We start from the raw sequence: 20,870 nt of genomic DNA on the forward strand, positions 1-20,870 counted from the left end.
TTTTAATTAAGATTCGCTTAGCTGCCGCTTAGCGTAAGACAGGTAAAAACAGTACAAGCACTTCTTATTTTTTGTTTTTGTATTTGCTACCAACTTAGGAAATTGCTTTTTAAGTCCAATCACGTCAATCCAGCCAATGTCCAAAAAAGCAAGCATAAAAACGAAATAAACAGAGCGATAAGGAAGAGAAAAAAAAACTTTTCTAATTAATTGTTTAGCACTTCATCCACTCGGCATCGGCATCGGCATCTTGGCAACTTGGCAAAAGTTTCGAAAATGTCTAAAAAGAAATTGAAATTAAGACTACGAGCCGATTGAGCTTCATGCTGTTCAACGCGATAATGATGATGAGAAAGTCTTTGGCTAAAAGGCATGCTCTTAAGGCCAAAATAGTGTTGCATAGATTCGCCGACCGACTTGCAATTGTCGGTGCTTGATTTGTTTGAATAACCTGAATACCCATTGGAAATAGTGAACAAAAGATGGGTTTAACGGAGCTGTACAGAGATATGTAGTAGGCAGAAGTAAGCATATTCAACAGCTAAGTGTATAAGTGAAATTAATCCGGTCCCGGGATTAGCAGCTATCATAATTGGCGCCCAACGTGGGACGCATTTCCTGGTGATCATGTTAACTTATATATATATATTCTTGCTCAGCATGGACAGCCAAGTCAATATCCCCATTTCTGTCTGTCTGCCTGCCTGTCTGCCTGTATGAATGTGCCTTTCCCATATATAACAGATAGGGACGTCAACTTTGGAACAGAAGTTCTCATTTATTAATCGCATATGGAACTTACCGAATATCGAATCAAATCAAGCGAAATGCCCAAAGTTATGTAAATATATATATATACATAACTTTGGGATCTATGAAGGCGAGTATATATAAATAATCTATTTAACAGATGAATTCTGGGGACCTGTTGGTCGAGCTCTCTGTAAGCGCATTCAGATGTCATCATTTTTCCGGTGCTAACCGTATGTTTCTGGTTATGTAAAAGATCCCCGCTCCTCCAGGTTGCAGGACTTTTGACTATATACGACAACATACAGTAAAACAAACAAAAAAAAAAAAAAACATAAAAAACGAAGAAATTAAAACACAGCCAGTTACATGGTAGACGTCATTCTAAGCCAAAATGTGAACTACAGCTGCCCACAGACCCGCATCCCTTTCTACCACTCCTACCCCTGCACCTACCTCTCCCCCACCCCTTCCTCCCCACTAACCCTAAGCCTGTCCATTGCAGAAGGGCGGGCGCGGAGACTGCAGCCCAGCCGGATGCTGTCCATTTCAATTATCGTGCGCTGGGCGCTTTAGAGTGGTGCTTGAATTTTGAATTTTTGCAGCCATTGTTGTTGTTGTTGTTGTTGTCGTTGTTTGTCAGCTTATGCATTTTTTATGTTTACAAAAATGAAAATACAAAAATTAAAGCCAGTAAAAACGCGCTAGCGGAGAGAGCTCGACTACCAGATTTTCTGTAACAAAACGCCTGAGCTTGGCTTCTACACTTGAACTATTTCAAATCGGTCTTAGATCTTAGCTCAACGTACCCATTGAGAATACTTAAAGCAAACAGATATCGTCACTTTAATCTGGCATCTACTAAATAATATCCTTGCAAAGGGTATTATTAAATTGTCCTGAAGTCTGTAAAAAAATGTGTAGTAAATATATATAAGTATATTCTGGATGAGCAATGTCTGTCTATGTGTATCTCAAGGAACAAGTCCCTTAGTTTTAATTTGATGAAACATGAAATCATTTTTCGATACTGAATGCTGTACGTGAAATGTAAAGCTTTCAGTAAGGCTATTGAATTAATACCACATTTATTGTATTAATAATATCGATTCCTGTAACTGGCTTTTAATTAAATTGTTGAATTCCGGTACTTGTTTCTATACTCAATCGGCAAAATTGGCGAATCCGGTTCCGATTCCACATCCGTCGATTATTTAAGCTTATGGTGCAATTTAGAAGTGAGTTGTCTTTTACACTTGGAAAAAAGTTCGCACTCAATTTTAGAAAATCGTCCTGGAAAGTAGAAGGTTTTCCTTCTTGAACATAACATTTAAATATAAGAATATAAAAATGTCAAAGGCAAATATGGTGATTTAAAAACATCCCGAAACTTGACATATTTTTCACAAATTTGAGAAAAATGTAGCCTGTAATTAAGAAAAGAAAAACCCTTTTTGAATAATAAGTTGAATTACCTTTGTATGCATAAAGTCCCATGTCTCAGTGCAATTTTGTTGCAAACATTTACACAACTTAATGAAACCCTCTTTGACCGCTCCGAATGGCTACAGGGTATAATAAAATATGTAAAACATTCGATTCAGTCTTTCGGCTTGGCTGAATGCGCTACAGTAAACACTCCACATTTCGCTGCAGCTCAAAGCGCATCAGATGAAAGGACTGGCCAAAAATAGAGATGGAAAGACAGAGGGAGAGCAAGAGAGAGAGAGAGAGAGAGAGAGAGCGAGTCGAAAGAATCCGCGACTACGCGACTCTTTGATAATGGTTGCGACTATGGATTTGGCAATGGATATTTTTTTATGTGGTTGGAATGGGTGGTGGGGTGGTTGGGTGGTTGGGTGGCTGCGACTGCTGCTTGGTGGTGACTGTGGCTGCACTTTAACGACGGCCAGTGGTTGCTGTCGCGCAGGTAATGAAAGTTGCCAGTTTGGCGGTGGTTTCTGTGGTGGTTGGGTGGTGGGGCTGACCGTGCTTAGGCGGCTGCTGGTGGTTGCTGTTTGAAAACTTGTTTACCATTGCGCCAAAGTGCACTTCAATTGCATTTAATTAAATAAATGCAAATGTTTAATAGAAACAAAAACCCTTTGATAACAGTAAATTTAATTTGCATGCCAAAAGTTATTTTCTGCAGAACTAACTGTAAACTCTGCCCATTAAAAATTAATTATAAAAACTTGATTAAAACAAAATAAAATGCCAATAAGCAAGAACGCAAATCAAATACTAATAGAAACACAACAACTAATGACAACAACTTTGACAAACATATACCTATATTTATAAATATATAAGTCAGAATGCTGTAGTCGAGTGAGCTCAACTACGATATACCCTGAACCGAGCGCTCAAATATATTCAACTTTTATTGCCCCATTTACCTTTGAAAAGTTTTGCACACCCAAAAAATGACATCAGTTAAAGGCAAATGGAAGAAGAAAATTTGCTTTAATTAATTACTAAACAGAATAACAGAATAGATAAGTTTTGAGTAGGTAGGCCTGATAAGAGAAGATAGGAAAAATGTTTATTAAAGATTAACAAAGGGGTACGTAATGTAAAAACAGATTTACTAGAGAAATTACGGATTCGATAGGAATGGGGGGTTTCATCTGCCACGTGGGCAAGTGTAGCAACAGGGCTCACTGACAAGAAAGACCCTTAAATTAACCAAAGAGAAATTGCGAAATATTTGATGGTCAGACGAAAGTAAGAAGTTCTTTTGTAATGTGATTGATACCGATTAAAGTTTACAACTCCCAATTCCCTTGCACAACTGGAAAAATGTAATGTTGAAATGTCTTGAAACAGGACAAACACCCAAAACATTCTATTAACAGAACTCACAAGTGGTTTCAGGATCATTTGCTTGGAGTAACGATGCTACTTGCAACACTACTTATCATATAATATCATGTTTATATTGCAAAGCTGTTGTATGAATGAAAAGACAGATTTTTATAATGATGCTATTATGGTGAACATATGCTACGGATGAGCTCATTGAAAAGTAGACTATAAACATGTTCCTAGTCGTTAAAACGAATGCAATTGATGATTGCAAGAAAATGAGATAGAGAGAGAGAGTGAAAGGGAGAGAGTGCAATTGGAAAATGTCTCGGATGTCGTTGCTATCCGATCCCTAGCATCCTGTAATTATGTGTCTCCGGAACACACACATCCACACCCACACAAACACATATATTTATATATATGCATATAGATTTATATATATATATATATATATATTTATATATATACACACGCATGCACATTCGAGCATTGGGGAATTGGAAAATAACGTTGGAGCATTTTTGCAAGCGCATGCGTCATATTGATTTTCATTTGCCGCATCCGGGCAGAAAACTTCAAAAAGGAAACCCCAATTTGCCAAAAAAAAATAAAATGAAGCAAAAACAAAATAACAATAAATCAAACAAACAGACTAAACAAAGAACGAATTGTGAAATGCAATACCCCCAACATCAATATCCAATCTCCAATTTAAAATACTGTTCGAAGGCTGCCTCCAAAAATTACCACTCTACGTTTACTGGGAGATGAACTTGGGTTAGGGGGATTGCGAATTTGAGTGCCACGCAAATGGGGCATTATTGCATTATTGCAAAACCATTGAGGATTTTGCACATATCTACAAAGCACTCAAACGCAAATAATGAAAGCAATTTCAGATTACGGGCATTCAATGAATTTTTGTTTTATGCTAGTCGAGAGAGCTCGACCTGAACCTAGCAGCGCAAAATACGCATACGCATATTTGTGATAGGTTCGCATCTAAAAATACAAATTTTTGTAAAGCTAGTTTTCATCACTTCTGATCAATAATATGTTTGCTCGCTTATAGTTCTGTACTTTTTATTAGAGCTTTTGTTGGATTTCACAGAACTCTACACTTAGAAAAAAAAATGGAATGCCTTTTAGAGACTTTTCTTGTTTCGATTAAGTACACCTAGTACAAATACAATTTTAATGCTTCAAAAACATTTGTGACAATATGGATAGTCAATGAAAAAAGCACTAGAACTATTTCGATACTTATTTTGATACTGAATTGGTCGAAGTTTGGTGGAACTTTAATGTAAATTATTTCTTACAATATTTTATTGACAATTTTCAAAATTTCCCAGTGGTTGAGTAAGTTGGCTAAGCGAACTCGATGATAGTTAAATTAATAATATAAGAAAGATTTAATTTTGTATTCCATATTTAATCTAAATCTTAATTTGTCATTAGTACCATAAATAATGTTATAATATATAATAATATCGTATCCTACATATCTTCAGGACGTGAAACAATCGAAAGATATTCAAAAGGTCCAAGGCAACATAAACTATAGTTAAATATACATAAAAACAGTTTTTCAGCACAATTCTGTTATAATTCGGAAGCGGTTCATGCGTTTGGCGTATGAAGTAATGAAAAGCACTTAAAATTAACGGCCTTAAATGAGGCATTTTCTAGCTGGAATGCAAGTGAATTTTTATTAATTTGGCTACAAACCAACGAACACAGAAGAAAAAAATGCTATGGGCAGAAACTCATCAAAATTCAATGGAAGGAAAGCAAAAGATGAGAAAGATGAAAATGACGAAGGGAAGCCTGCCTGCCAGATGGGAAATGTTAAATGGAAAATTGCAAATGGTAAATGGGCAAAAAAGAGGCAGCCAAGCGATAAAAAGCAAAGGCAAAATAAATAAGCTCTTATGTGGCAAATGGACGCAAAAGGAAGTATGGATGGGTGTTGTGTATGTCTTAAGAGCCAACAAAGCACAATGAAGAAAGCAAACATAAGAAATAAGCAACAAGCAGCAATGGAAAACAAAAAAACATAAAACAAAAAACAAAAAGAATGAGAACAGCAAATTAACTCTTTGTAATTTAATTTTTGATGCTCGAGCTTAATTTTGTTTGCTTGTTAAAAAAGAACAGGGCAAAATAGAAATAGCTCATAATAGCATTCCGCAGGCCAAGAGCAATCAACAGCATCAACCCCATGACAACAGTCACCACCCAATCCACCACCCACTGTGGTGCACTGAGTTCAAGATAGAAATCTTCATTCACACCACAAGGAAAATACATCTCGCATTTTCCAAGAATGCTGAATGAAAGCGGAAAACGCACACACACACACACAAACACAGACGCACACACACACACACACACACACTTAGGCACACAAACACACCCCCTTTCCGAGAGATAGAGAGAACTGTGCCTTTTTCTATTCTCAGTAAAAAATAAAAATAAACTGAGTTTACCATGAACGGATTTTGTAGAAGCGAAAAAACCCCCAAAGCCAATTCTTGGTACTTAACAGTACTTAGTTTCCATAATGTAGGGATAAACAACGCCTTAGAGAGGGAGAACTAGAAAAAAGTCTTGAGTGCTGCATTAAAAATACTTAGGTTGTGAGTGCTAATTAGTTACAGATACTGCTGGGATTCGTAAAAAGCACTAATTCAAGCTGATCTAGTCAAGCACTTAAAGGATGCATTCAGTGCATCTTGTCATTTATACAGTTAGATAAAGATTAAAATATATAGATATATATATAGTTAGATAGGTAGATAGATTGATCGATTTTAAGATAAATAGATACATACATATATGTATTTATATAGATAGATATAGATATTTCGATTGATCGATATATAGGTAGATGAATAGGTAGACTGATAGTTAAAGTGATCAATCTTTAGGATACACAAGAAATATACTCTTAGATACTTTCAATCTCAAAGATTAAGTTTAAGTTTATTTAAACTTGGGTATTTTACAGATAGATAATGAGATATATAACTAGATAGTCAGAAAGATATATAGATAATCAGATATATAGATAGATATATAGTTAGGTAGACAGATATATAGATATATATGGATTAATAGAAATTTTATAAGATAGAAATTTAATACATAGATAGATAGACAGACAGATAGATAGATAAATATATGTATTTATAGATTATTAGGTAAACAAACCGATACAAATACACACACGGAAGATAAGATACTTAAACTTATAATTTCAGATACATTTAATCCTAAAAATATTATTTATTTAAACGAAGATAGATAGATACTTTTAATCTGAAAGATCATGTTTATTAAAGCTATGCATCTCTTTAGGTCCATAGGCCCATTCTTAAAATACTTTTATCTGACTTTGATATATTTATATTAGCAAGCTAATATAAACTTTGAGATACATTTGGATTAGCTAGTTGCAGCGAAAACTCATGCATTTATAAGTTATGCTTAGTTGAGGTGCACAAATGTTTCCAATTGCTGTTAATGCACCTGTCACATACATTCAGGTACTTGGAATAAAAAAGAAACCCTTCGAGAAACTGTAGATGCGAAAATTAAGTTGTAAGTGGATGCAATGGGCGTTAAGAGGGTGGGCTTAAGAAGGTGGGGCTAAGAAGGTTACCGTTAAGAAGTTGGGTGTTTAAATAAGTGGGTGTTGCCTGCTGCTGCCTTTTATATGATAGTCCACAGTCAACATAAAGTAAATTTCCAAATGGGGTGGGAAACTGCAAGTGCCTGCATCTATATCTATATATATATATATACATGTATATATGTGTGTGTGTGTGTGTGTGTGTGTGTATCTACAAGTAATGCACACACACAGACGCACATGCAAGCAGAGATTGTAACAAAGAGCAAAAGCAGCTCGTTTCTTTTATGTTCTTTTTTGGAAGCTGCAACGAGTCATGGCAAATGTTCATGACACTACCACATATGGAGGCAAGTATATAGAATATATATATATATATATATATATTTATGTATACTATGTATATACGCTTCCTGATTGTACAATGAAGGTAGCAGGGCAGGGGAGGAGCGGGTAGAAACTGTCGCCAGCATTTCATTGCATTTTAATTTGATGGGCAACGCGCAAAAGCGTCCAAGTGTCAAAGGAGAGTGGGAGTGAGATGGTGGGGAAGGGGAAGGGGGAGGGGGAGGGGTAGTTTGAAGGGGCTTGGGCTTAGGTGGCTGATTGCTGACCAAGTCAAACCCATTTTGCAGTGCACTGCATCGAACTGTGAACTTTGACCAAAGTTACATTTAAATAATTGATTTTGGTTTCACTTCACTCACCAAGCTCTTTACCCATCCTGCTCTCTCTCTCTCTCTCTCTCTACTCTCTGTCTCTTTCTCTCTCTTTCTCTCTCTCTCGCTCTCTATCGATAGTAACAGAAAATACGACAAATACCATTTATTGCCTGCTTGTAGGCGTTGCCCATAAAAACAAGCAAACAAAGTTGCACAGCGAAATCCTTAAAGCTTTTCATCTGGCGATCAATTTCTAAAGTTGTCCAACAAGATTAACTATTCCCGCAACAAGGTTGCAAGTTTCATTAAGTCGCAAACCTTTTAAAGTCAAATTAATTGCCTAATCAGTTAAATTGCATTTTATTTTCTGTTATACACATATACATTGACATTAGTACACATGTCTATATCCAAATCACGGCTCACAGCTTGACCATTTTCTAACCAGCATTTTCATCAATTTATTTGTGTTTTTTAACACTAGTAAATCGGTTGGTTTTATTCTTATTTATGATTTTCTTCTTCTATAAATATTATTATTATTTTTTCAGAAAAAAACTGAAAGCTGAAAAGTTCTTCCTAAATTCAAAATGGTTATTTTCAGCAATTTATTTCGAAGATTAGTAAATTATATTTATGAATTGTGGCTTCAAGGAATTGAAGTCTTACGTGATTTGTTTTCTGCCAGAAGCTAGAGTCTTTTTTTTGTGTACTTTTTTATATTTAGTATTGACAAAATGATATAATATTAAAACTAATTTTGATTTGTATTAACCCTGACAGCCTTTCTTGTTGAATTACACCTGAATATGTTTAGCACTAAATGAACACTGAACATTCGAATCGCGTCTGCAAATGACCCTGTCTCTGTTGCTTAATGGATAAATCATGTTGCATTTTGAATTCAAATCTAAATTGGCACTGGTAATTGCATTATTCTTAGAAAATGCCACTCAATTAAATATCTATTGCCAGCAATTTAAAAATCGATCTAATTGCACACAATATTATTGCCAAGACGGAAATACGCAAGGCATAAAAAGTGTGGGAGTGAGAGGGGGGAGTGTGGTCAGGATAGCGCAGCAACCCAATCAAGGACATCCCCACAGCAACCCCCCTCCCCACGCTTCCGCCTCGTTCATGCCTATCATCAGCAGTATTGGAGCAACAATGCAATCGACGATTACAATTAAAGCACGAATTGCTTTCTGAATGAGTTCAAGTGAAAATATGCCAACAGAAAGCCCCACACTCTCGCCATCTCTCTTCCTCTCTCTCTCTCTCTCTCTCTCTCTCTCTCTGACTCTCTCTCTCTCAATTTAAGTGTGTGTGTGCATGACTGTGACAGGCATGTCAGCTTAAAAAAAGAAAGACAGAGAGAGGGAAAGCATACATCTTTTGAACCCCTTTTTGCTGTCAGTGCATGATGAATACTTTCTGCGAAAATTGTTTGCTTTTGAGCAGAGTTGGCCTCGTCTCGTGCTTGTCATTCGTGACACGAACACGACTTAATTTTTGAAAATAACTTTGCAAAGCTAAGTATTTGCATCTGGTATATATATATGTATATACAGTTGATCAATATTACGTTAAGATATGTGTAGACGTTGAGGATGACATATCTTTTAAATTGTGAGTTTTATTGCTATCGTTAATCGATTTATTTCGATATTCGTGAAAAGGGAAGCCTCAGCTATCAAATTAAATAAACTTCAACTGTTTGTGATAAACGAAAACTTTTATTCAAGATTTTGAAGTCTCTAGCTCTGAGACGGACATCGGCTCATCGTTGATCGTTGATCCGGATCACGAATATATATATACATATAGTTTGCACAACTTCATTAAAGTATATATCAAGGTATATAGACATATATATGCACAATGTGTATATAGTACACCTACTTACCTTATAAATTGTTGTCCTTAAATGATATTTTGGGTTATAAAATATCACTCAGTAGCTGATCGCTTTCTCTCTCTTTCTCGCTCGATGTGTGTCTGTCTCCCTCTCTCTTTTCTCTCTGTCTTTCTGTGTGTGTGTGTGTTTTGTCAACCTCTTTTTTTCGGTATAAATTCTTCTAGCTCGACTTTATTTTTGTTTTTTTTTTCGCTTGGTTTAATTATATTTTAACTGTTTTATTTTTATTATTTTGGCAATTTGTTGATGTTGCTATTGTTGTTTGTTGTTATTGTTGTTGTTAACCAGAATTTTCATCTATTTTAGTTGTGTGATTTAAAATTATTTCGTCGTTCTTTGAAATCGTTGGAAGTCCGTTGGTTTTATTTATGTTTATAGTTTTCTTCTTGTATAAATATTATATTTCCTTAAGAAGTTCAAGTCTTGTTTAAAAATGTAAATATATATTTTTTACTCGTTTTCTATATAAAAACAAAAAAAAAACACTTGCCTAGCTTTTTTCATTTGCTTTTATTTATACATACATATATACATATATGTATAAATATACATAGGTATATATGCACATATATGTTTTTATGTACTTATGATCCAACCTGTGTTGTTGCGCAGTAAATTCTGTAAAAAAAACCTTGTGGTATATCGCCTTCTTATCGGCTAGATGTTGAGCACGTTGAGAAAACAACCCGCGACCCTTGGATTAGTTCCTTCGATTCTCTTGAGATCTTCTATATAGCTAACACGTTTTTTCGTTTGTTCACCTAGCTATAAGCACACCTAAAAAAATGTACACACAAAAAAATCGCGAGCTTAGTTTTGAATCTATATATATATTTATATTCTTTTCAAGATTATTATTATTTTATTGTTTATCTAATAATTTTCTTTCTTGCTTTGTTCAGATTGAATAAAAATGTTATGCACAAAGTAAACGTGAAAAAATTTCCATTCGCACTTTTTTTTATTTTTGAATCGAAAGTATTCGACGATATTATTTAATATATATATATATATATTTCGTGATTGCTGGCTACAGACTTTTGTTTTAAGACTCGCAATTATCTGAAATGAAACAAAGGATACGTATTATTTTTAAATATAGTATTTAAAAAGTTTTGCAAGCTTTAAACTCATATTTATTATATTCGATCATTACTTTAGGGCTGTAAATTTCTTTTAAAGGGTTTTACCTTGCGAAAGTTTAGATTTGCCAAGGACACTGTTGCAATAGAAAATACTAACTATGGCTTATCATGAGGACCCAATTGTATTGTGCAAAACTAATCTGAAGTGTTGACAAAATTTGACATATTTCTTATTTGGAATAGTTGGTCAGATGATATATACTGAATTATTATGATCAAATATTTCCTGAGTTCATCACAAATAAAAATGCATATTATTCATTTGTGGATGTAGAAAACGTAGGAATGGTAAGCTAAATTGGATTGATTGGGTTGGAATCGAATTTCCGATATATACAGATACTTAACTACTCATAACTAAAGTGAGGTTAGATTCAAATAAATACAGTATATAATACTCTATATATAAATACTTCATTTTCTTATCTACTCAATGTGATAATAATGATCATGAGTGCGTTTCTCGAATAAAAAAGCTCTCTGATTTTTGTACGTATGTATTTATGTATGTAAACACATTCCTATGCATGCATATAGTATATATGTATATATATATAGATATTTATTATTTTTTTTAGCAGATCCTCGATTTTGGAACTGTTTTGTGACGTACTGAGGCGACTGCGACTGCAACTGCAACTGCGACGCTGACGACGAGGGGCGCTCTCCTGAGCTCGAATTAGAAGTTGGCATTAAATTGTTCTTCCTCTTGCTAGACAAAAATACTTTCTGTTTTATTGCTATTTGCTTGTTTGTTTTGCGTACGTTCGTTTGGTTTTGTTGTTGTTGTTTTTTTTTGGTTTTTGTTTTTTTCTTTCTTTTTTTGTTGTCAGCTGTTTAGTTTAGTTTCGTTTCGTTTTGTTATTGGTTTGTTTTGTGTACTACGAAACAAGGAGGAAATCATATAGCGACGCAAATGATAAATTATATGAGTAGAATAATACAAAACGCGCTTAAAAAAGAACCGCGTTTGCTGGATACGCCGAAGACTGCTTGACTCGTACTGATTGAGAGAGAGAGCCAAGCTCGTCCACCAAACACCGACTGCAAACGCGACGCCGGCAGCAGAGCAGCAGCAGAGCAGCAGCAGCAGCAGCAGCATCATCAGCAGAAGCAGCAACGGCAGCAACAGTGGCCGCAACGTATCCTATGTTGAGAATTGGTTGCGCTTCAGCAAACCAATAAAGCCAAGAAAAAAAAAACAAAATCCCGAAAGGAAAACAAGAAAAAAGAACAGCAAAAGAACAACAACGTAAACAAGAACAAATAGCGGCAGCAGCAGCAGCAATGGAACCTACAGGCAGCGCGCCATTAAAGCTCTAAGCTTTTAGGACAGCTTTCAGCTTCAGAACTCTACACGACAACGCGTCGCGTCGCTTGGCGTCGCAGCGACTGCAACTGGGCCAAGTCTCCAACATGGCACAACTTGATTTCATTTGTATGTTTGCAAATGCATTTGGATAATTTACAATTTGTGCTCGGCACAAATAGGGACCCAATTCACGCAGTATATTGTAGACATACATACAGTTATACCTATATATATTGCTCTCCCTTTCTCTCTCTCTCTCTCTCTCTCTCTGTCTCTCTGTCTCTCTGTCTCTCTGTCTCTCTTGCTCCACGTCACTCTGTAGGGGGCCACATCTGTGTGATTTTGTACATTTTCTAATATGGCGCGGTTGTTTTGCAGTGCGGTGTGACCACATCAAGCGCTTCAAAACAATTAAAGTACACACTGGGAAATAGTTGTAGTTGTACCACTAATTAATGGTCTACCAAATAATACAACTGCTGCAACTAATTGCAACCACACCGAAGCAAAAAGAGAATTTCATCACTTGCACAAAAATATCGCCACAAAATAAACTGTTTATGGCCAAGAAAGTAATGGCCGTACAAGAACGATTTGAAATTATTAGAAACTCGTTTCGAATACCTTAATTTGTTCGTATTAAAGTACATACAATATTACCAAATAGATTTGGTACAAGCCGCGCAACTTTTACGACGCTTTCCAAGATTTTTGAGCCAAAGCGCAGATCAGTTAAGTTTTGACAATTATAACAATTCTGGGAGTAGCGTATAAAAATGCTGCGAAAAATGTTTGAAAATGCTGAGCTATTTCGGAGCTAAAAAACCCTTACAGACCGGAGACATTTAAATATTGTATTTTGAGTTAAATTAAAGCAAATTTAAATTATATATATTATGAGGAAGTCTGATATGTGTGTCTCTCTGTCTTTCGACTTATTCATTTCATGAAAAATTTATAATACTTTCTACAAGAGTATAAAAACTAGAAAATAACGTATCATTTTCATTCAGTGACCTCAACCATATAAAAAGACAGTGAATAAAGTAACTTTGGAAATTGTGGCAGGCGATTATTAGAAGTTACCATCCCAATTTGGTAAACCTAGTTCTAAAATTATGGCAGATATTGAATTGAGAATTTTTTAAGAATCTTAGTAACAGATTTCTGGTAATCTACTTTCCAATCAAACAAGTTAACTTTATGTAGGAATGATTTATCCTTTTGCTTTAAAATAGTGAAAGATATGAACTCTTATCGACTTACACTTATCGATGTTATCGATTTCATACTCTGCCCTTGGTATCAGAATCTAATAGACGAGTTGGACTGGTAGATTGACTTTACTATCTTTCCACTAAAGGTCTCCTGTAAAAATACACAAGAAGAGATGATGAAACCCATATATCTTTCTTCTTTTTTAAAGATTTTACTCGACTTGGCCTTTATCAAAACGTTTTTTAATCTGAATTCAAACTATATCTCGGATTCAAAAGCAAAATGCATTTTCTTTACAATTTTGCAGCACACGTGAAAACCTATTCAAAATACGCATCCCATACTCGTTTTTCTTTTATTTCTAGCTAATTAGATGCTACATTTAGTTGTAAGCAGCTTACAAAGGGTCTTCAAAAGGAAGGGTGGGCGGCATGGGAGGGTTGCCAATTGCAATTAGCAAACGACCCAAGATGGGGACCAAGTGGGAGCGAGAGGGACCGGTACACTAAAAAAAAACTAGCCCTGAAATTTAAAAAACAAAGAAAATAAGTTGTGAAATTTTCCGGCTTGGCTTTTATATACGAGTTTAGCTTTCATCTGCCTTAGAGGATGAGTAGCTCAGTGGGAAGTCGCTCAGCTCGGGTTTTAATCGTCGTAATTTGCTTTTAATTTTAGAAAACTCCACCCAGCAATTTAGAAATGTGAGTTCTGCAAGTTTTTAAGACAATAATACTGTGGCAAATTTCTAAAACTCAGTTCGATTTTATTTTCTAAGGGTGGGGAGCAGAAATGAAATCAAGTTGTTTTTTGAACAATTTCAATTAATTAAAATAAATAATGAAATCATGTGCGGTTTGTGTGGCAGCACTCCCACTCAAAACCCAAACCAACTCAACCCAAGCCCAGAGTTGTCAGCATTGGACATTCCGCGTTCCGTTGCGCCAGTCTTGTCCAAGCCAAAAGCTGAGCTGCATACATAATCAGGCAACAGCTTCTGAAGCAAAATCAATGCAACTGTGGCCAGAGCTCGGGAAAAAGCTCGCCTCGCCTCGTGTAGAGTTCGACACGCTCGCAACCCGTGTAGAGTTCCTGCCCAAAAAAAAGTGCGAATTTGGAGCAGGACGCAGATACCAGCCAGGCGTTTGGCATACACACAATCGCCGAACGCATCCGAAATTGTGTCAAGCTGCCTAAAACCGAGAGAGAAGGACAGACAGAGAGAGAAAGAGAGAAAGAAAGAGAGAAAGAGGGAGAGAGGGGTATACGCCCCCAAAAAGCAGCCGGCCGGCCGGTCTGCCTGCCCCCACTCCGCCCCCTATTTTTTTGTGCACTCAAAAAATTGCCCTGAAAACTAGAAAATTTTCATTTCGAAATATACGAAAAATAATTTTAAAAATTAGAACGTTTTTTGTTCTACTTGTCAGACATATATTTCGCAATAATGGATACTATTTCGAAAATGTAGAAATGCAAGCATTTCTTTTCAGAAAATATCCTTTTTTAAATTCAGGAACATCTAATGAAATTTACTGGCTCGGCTTTTATATCAGAATTTAGCTATCATCTGTCTCAGAGACCGAATAGCTGGAAGCAACTCAATTCGGTTTCGAATGGTCGTAAAATCATATTAATTTTTCTAATTAAGTTACATGAATTAATAAACAATTTAAAATGTTTGAATGTGTTAAATCTGAAAATAATATTTAATAATAATACATATTTCAACAGAAGCTCATGTGAGGAATCCGTGCAATTGAACAAACTTAGGCATATATTTTCTAAAACTGAAAAATCTCCAATTAAATTATAATATAACTTCTTAGTATTAAGGTGAGCGGCACAATCAGGTGTGGCACAGCTTTCTTGACTTGAACAATAACTGTGCTAATCACTTGGAAAATAAATGTAGTTAGGGGCTCATTAAAATGTGAAAAGAAATATTGGATACAAGCAGCATTTATATATAACGACATAATATTCAATGGTGTAGGCAGGCTGGACTGAATTGACAACATTTTTCAATAGTTTCCGTTTGGGATATTTGCAAAATTCGGTGCCTAATCTCTGTTCATGGGCAGAAACCTATTTTCAGTCCATCGATGTATTTTCTTTCTGTTTTGGCATGCAGCGTTATGCGACGCAAACTGCGCGTCCTTCAATCAGAGGGCGTGGTACCGTCGTCCTCTATAAGGGGAATAGGCGGATGGGGTATACAAGGAAAGAGGGGTATTCAAGAACAGCATGCTTACCAATCTATATATGTATATCACCATATTTCTCCATGTAACTCAAACGATAGTTTAGGCAATATTATTGGTATCATAGTATGTAAAGTTCAATGTGTTAGTGTATGGCAAACGCTATGTAAAGTAAAATGAATTATTTATAGATAATTAAAGTAATGCAGCTTACAAGAAAAGAAGTGTCTTCACGAATAATGGCATGCAAATATATATATCAATATATCTCCATATTTCTCAATGTATCTCCAAGATAGTTTAGGCAACATTGTTGGTATCATAGTATGTAAAATTCAATGTGCTAGAATATAACGAAAGCTATGTAAAGTAAAATGAATTATTTATTATTATTATTATTATATATTATTATTATTTTACATTTATATACTCACCTATTTATTAAATGAAAATAACAAATCGTTATTTTCCAACTTTGGATCAGATTTGACTCTCATATTCGTGAAAAAATTATAGAATATTTTCCAAAAAAAAAAAAACGAATTTCACATGTTAAATTTTTGTGCCGAAAATAATTATTTTAAAACGAAAACTTATTTTTTTCACAATTTGAAATTTTGAGCCGAACAAAACAAGTTGTTGACCAGATGAGATATGCGAGCAAACTGAAATATATTTCTGTTTACATTACTAGCTGGAAAATCTGAATCGAAAGCCTACTTGGATTATTGGAAAACAGAAATGGTCGTAAAATCATATTAATTTTTCTAATTAAGTTACATGAATTAATAAACAATCTAAAATGTTTGAATGTGTTAAATCTGAAAATTATAATATTTAATAATAATACATATTTCAAAAGAAGCTCATGTGAGGAATCCGTGCAATAGAACAAACTTAGGCATATATTTTCTAAAACTGAAAAATCTTTAATTATATTAAGTAATGATTGATGCACCCATCTTTTTAGAAATATAACTTCTTAGTATTAAGGTGAGCGGCACAATCAGGACGACTATTTTTCTGAGTGTGGCACAGCTTTCTTGACTTGAACAATAACTGCTCAGTCTTAAAGCCAGTTGGCCTTAAGGCACGTGCTCCAACAGCTGCCCAACCCTCGATCCCAATCCCCATCGCTTCGAACTCAGCAAAACACACACACACACACACACACACACACATACATACATACATACATACACAAACAGACAAATGTCCCCATAGAATTTGGCGTACGGAATGCTTGCTAACAAGCTAAAAATACGCAAATCAAATATGCACCAAACCAAACCAAGGCAAACCAAAGAAACAATGAATGAAACCCAAACGAAATGCTTAATTTATCAAATTGTATTGCTAGACAACTCAAACTGAACTCCAAGTGCCTAATTCATTTAATGCTATATCCATATTTCAGCTCATCAATTTCTTAACAATTTTGCTTATAGAATTCGTAATTTTTTTATCGATGACATTTTTTTCACACAGAGCACATTCAAAATGAATAGAAATGGTATTATAAAGTTGTTCAAAAGTGTGCAACAAGCAGAACGAGGCATCATCTTAATAGTAAATAGATTCTTGATCAGCACCAGCAGCCGAGTCGCTTAAGCCATGCCAATATAAGTTCTCTCTTTATTTCGCTTATCGATACCCGATACAAATCGATTTCCGATTGCAATAATAATAGATTTGATTAATAGTATAATCAGACATATTATTGATCAGCAGTAAAATTTGAAATTGCATTTAGATTGAGTAATACACGAATATTTTATTGAACATGTATTTAAAGGGTATCTCCTAGCTGAACTCTCTCGACTAGAGTATACTGACTTGTTAAGACCAGCTGGCTTATGGACAATATTTGTTATTTACTTAGTGATAAACATACATTAACAAAATTGAGTTCTTTCATGCACCTCCTCGTTATATATTCATTGTTGCTTTACAGAAATAAATAAGAATTTCATTATAATATTGTCATTGAATAGTATTTTGAATATTTTGCCAACATTTGTGCAAATTGTATTGAATTTGCATAAATCGAGTTTTAGAACAAACACGGTTAGACTGTGCATAAAAGTGCAAAACTAAATTAGAATTCGAAATTCAAATTATTTTACCATTTTATATAATTGAAGCTTATTTATTAATATCATGTGTTCGGGGCGATGGGGTAGATAAAAATCCTTGATTAGTTATTGATTAACTAAACTTCACTTGAATTCCTTGCGGCTGTTGAATTACCATTGACCCGCCTATGTTAAATTTAAGCTAGCTTAAGCTAATTACAGCGTTGAGAGGAGGGAGCATTTTGAGAGAGGCAACTGGCAAGTGCAGGTCAGCATCCAACGGGAAGGTCGCCTTGACACGGAAGATAAATGCCCGACAGGATAATGTGAGGAGACACATCGGCCCAGAGGATTAACGAAATAGTCTATGGGGTGTGACATCCCTCCAGCAAGGAGGACATTATTGAAATTCCTCTGCAGCTGGAGATGAGGATCGACTTCGAGTACGAACTCACGACTCAACTCCGTTGACCCCGATCGGAGCACAGCGATGATTGATACGACTCATTGGACAACAGGCGTCAATGTGCGCTCGAGTCTCAAAGATTTTTGCACCGGTGTCGTGGATATCCTGGTTGAAGAGAAGCGACGGTCTGCTGAAGACCTTTCTCCTCCTGCTTGGCGCCGACGTCTTGGCCGTCTTCGCGCAGATGGAGCAGGGAGTGATGTGGCTGGAAACCACCGCCCGGAGTGCTGATGAACCAGGCAGTGCGGGCAGTATTGTTTGAGGAGCACCGCCCTCAACCGGCTGACTGCAGTCAGGCGAAGTAATCGCTGGCATCTGCGCAGTGCGTGAACTCCTCTGCACACTCGGCACCGGAACGAGTTCGACGCATAAAATGGGAAAGGACAAAAAAAAACATGCCTATCAATTCAATGAATAATAAAAGAAAAAAATTGTTTTTTGTGGAGAGTGACAAAGTTGAGAGATTTAATTCCAAACTGCGCTTTTCCTCATTAGTATCAAATGCAAATACGAATATAATTAGGTAGTAAATGCCAGCTAATTAGCTAAGGCTTTGTTAGCTGATGTTGCAACAGGTCCATCCGAACATTTCTTTTTTGCATTTTATGCCACTCAGCTAAAGCCCCACCCAGCACAGGATGGTTCGCCTCTGGTTGCAAGCAACCCGATGAGAGTATATCCTGACTGAAGTGGCATTTTAACGCATCAGTTGAGTAACGAACGAGCGCGGCTCAAAGGATCCCAACCCACACACACCCACACACACATATGACGACTACTAATTGCTGTCAAGTGAGTGGCGCAACGAAAAACCAACAACAACAACAACAACAGCAACAACAACAACAGCAGCAGCAACAGCAACAACAACAACACTAAAATTTAAGAAGAGAAAACCCAACAGGGAAAAAATATGTGCCACAAGCTGCTGCACATCAGCTAATTTATAACCAAGTCGGGAGTGATAGAGAGAGAAGGCTCTCGACTATGAGATACTCTGCTTGCTTCATGCAATGCTTGAATCGGCTGATAGCAGTAACTTACCTTGTTTTCAGAAAATACATTTCATAAAATCAGAATGTTTATTTACTTCATTTCAGCGTACATTAAAAATAACATAAGTTTCGGAATTCCATTTATTTATTTTTGTTTTTTTTATTTGTGTAAATGCTACTCACACAATCGATTTTTTGTTGTTTATAATATCAATAAACATTAATAATTTAAGATTTGACAACCACAAACGTTGTAGATAGTTCATAAATTCATATAAAAAAATGTACGATATTTCTGGGATTTGAAACCGAATTGACATACACATGTAATCCTGTTGAACGCCAGTCGGGGTACATAAAACATAAAAATCAAACATATTTCAAATTTGGACGAACTTGCATCCAATCACACCCAAGGGGAAGAGTATCGGAAATCGAATCGTGTCTATTATCTGTCATGAAACAGGGCAAATTATCAGTAAAATTAAATAAAATATATATATATATATATATATATGTATATATATATATATATAGAGTACATATGCTTGTCACATACTTTTGAACATGTTCATTATACCCGGTTTAACCATCTTTAATGGGTTTAGGGTATAAAATTTACAGCAGCCGTCGAGTGACTTCCGTTTCCGCAACGACAACGACAACGACAACGAGTACTGCCCCTGGGTGTGTGTGTGCCCGTGTGTGTGTGCGCCAGTGTGTGTGTGCCCGTGTGTGTGTGCCCGTGTGTGTGTGCCCGTGTGTGTGTGCACGTGTGTGTGCGTGTGTGTATGTAAATCCCCTGTGCTAATCACTTGGAAAATAAATGTAGTTAGGGGCTCATTAAAATGTGAAAAGAAATATTGGATACAAGCAGCATTTATATATAACGACATAATATTCAATGGTGTAGGCAGGCTGGACTGAATTGACAACATTTTTCAATAGTTTCCGTTTGGGATATTTGCAAAATTCGGTGCCTAATCTCTGTTGATGGGCAGAAACCTATTTTCAGTCCATCGATGTATTTTCTTTCTGTTTTGGCATGCAGCGTTATGCGACGCAAACTGCGCGTCCTTCAATCAGAGGGCGTGGTACCGTCGTCCTCTATAAGGAGAATAGGCGGATGGGGTATACAAGGAAAGAGGGGTATTCAAGAACAGCATGCTTACCAATCTATATATGTATATCTCCATATTTCTCCATGTAACTCCAACGATAGTTTAGGCAATATTATTGGTATCATAGTATGTAAAGTTCAATGTGTTAGTGTATGGCAAACGCTATGTAAAGTAAAATGAATTATTTATAGATCATTAAAGTAATGCAGCTTACAAGAAAAGAAGTGTCTTCACGAATAATGGCATGCAACTATATATATCAATATATCTCCTTATTTCTCAATGTATCTCCAAGATAGTTTAGGCAACATTGTTGGTATGTAGTATGTAAAATTCAATGTGCTAGAATATAACGAAAGCTATCTAAAGTAAAAAGAATTATTTGTAGATAATTAAAGTAATGATGTTTTAATTTTTTACATTTATATACTCACCTATTTATTAAATGAAAATAACAAATCGTTATTTTCCAACTTTGAATCAGATTTGACTCTCATATTCGTGACAAAATTATAGAATATTTTCCCAAAAAAAAAAAAAATTCTCACATGTTAAATTT

General features: G+C 35.6%; 2 long non-coding RNA genes across 4 annotated transcripts; both read right to left on the reverse strand.

The window, feature by feature from the left end:
• Nucleotides 1-15,394: 15,394 nt before the first annotated feature.
• LOC116805635 lies at nucleotides 15,395-16,321 on the reverse strand. Of its 2 annotated transcripts, none has more exons than XR_004365309.1 (4): nucleotides 16,089-16,321; nucleotides 15,869-16,014; nucleotides 15,706-15,816; nucleotides 15,395-15,640 (listed from the first exon to the last, which is right to left on the reverse strand). It is a non-coding gene; the product is annotated as an uncharacterized LOC116805635 (long non-coding RNA). The 2 variants fall into 2 exon arrangements; XR_004365310.2 differs by having other exon boundaries at nucleotides 15,869-15,997; nucleotides 16,089-16,223.
• Nucleotides 16,322-20,051: 3,730 nt separating this feature from the next.
• Nucleotides 20,052-20,860, reverse strand: LOC116805636. Of its 2 annotated transcripts, none has more exons than XR_004365312.1 (4): nucleotides 20,746-20,860; nucleotides 20,526-20,670; nucleotides 20,363-20,473; nucleotides 20,052-20,297 (listed from the first exon to the last, which is right to left on the reverse strand). It is a non-coding gene; the product is annotated as an uncharacterized LOC116805636 (long non-coding RNA). The 2 variants fall into 2 exon arrangements; XR_004365311.1 differs by having other exon boundaries at nucleotides 20,526-20,674.
• Between the last annotated feature and the right edge of the window lie 10 nt (nucleotides 20,861-20,870).

Source organism: Drosophila grimshawi, unplaced genomic scaffold (assembly GCF_018153295.1).
Source record: "Drosophila grimshawi isolate 15287-2541.00 unplaced genomic scaffold, ASM1815329v1 contig_848, whole genome shotgun sequence".
In the NCBI taxonomy this organism is placed as follows: Eukaryota; Metazoa; Arthropoda; class Insecta; order Diptera; family Drosophilidae; genus Drosophila; species Drosophila grimshawi.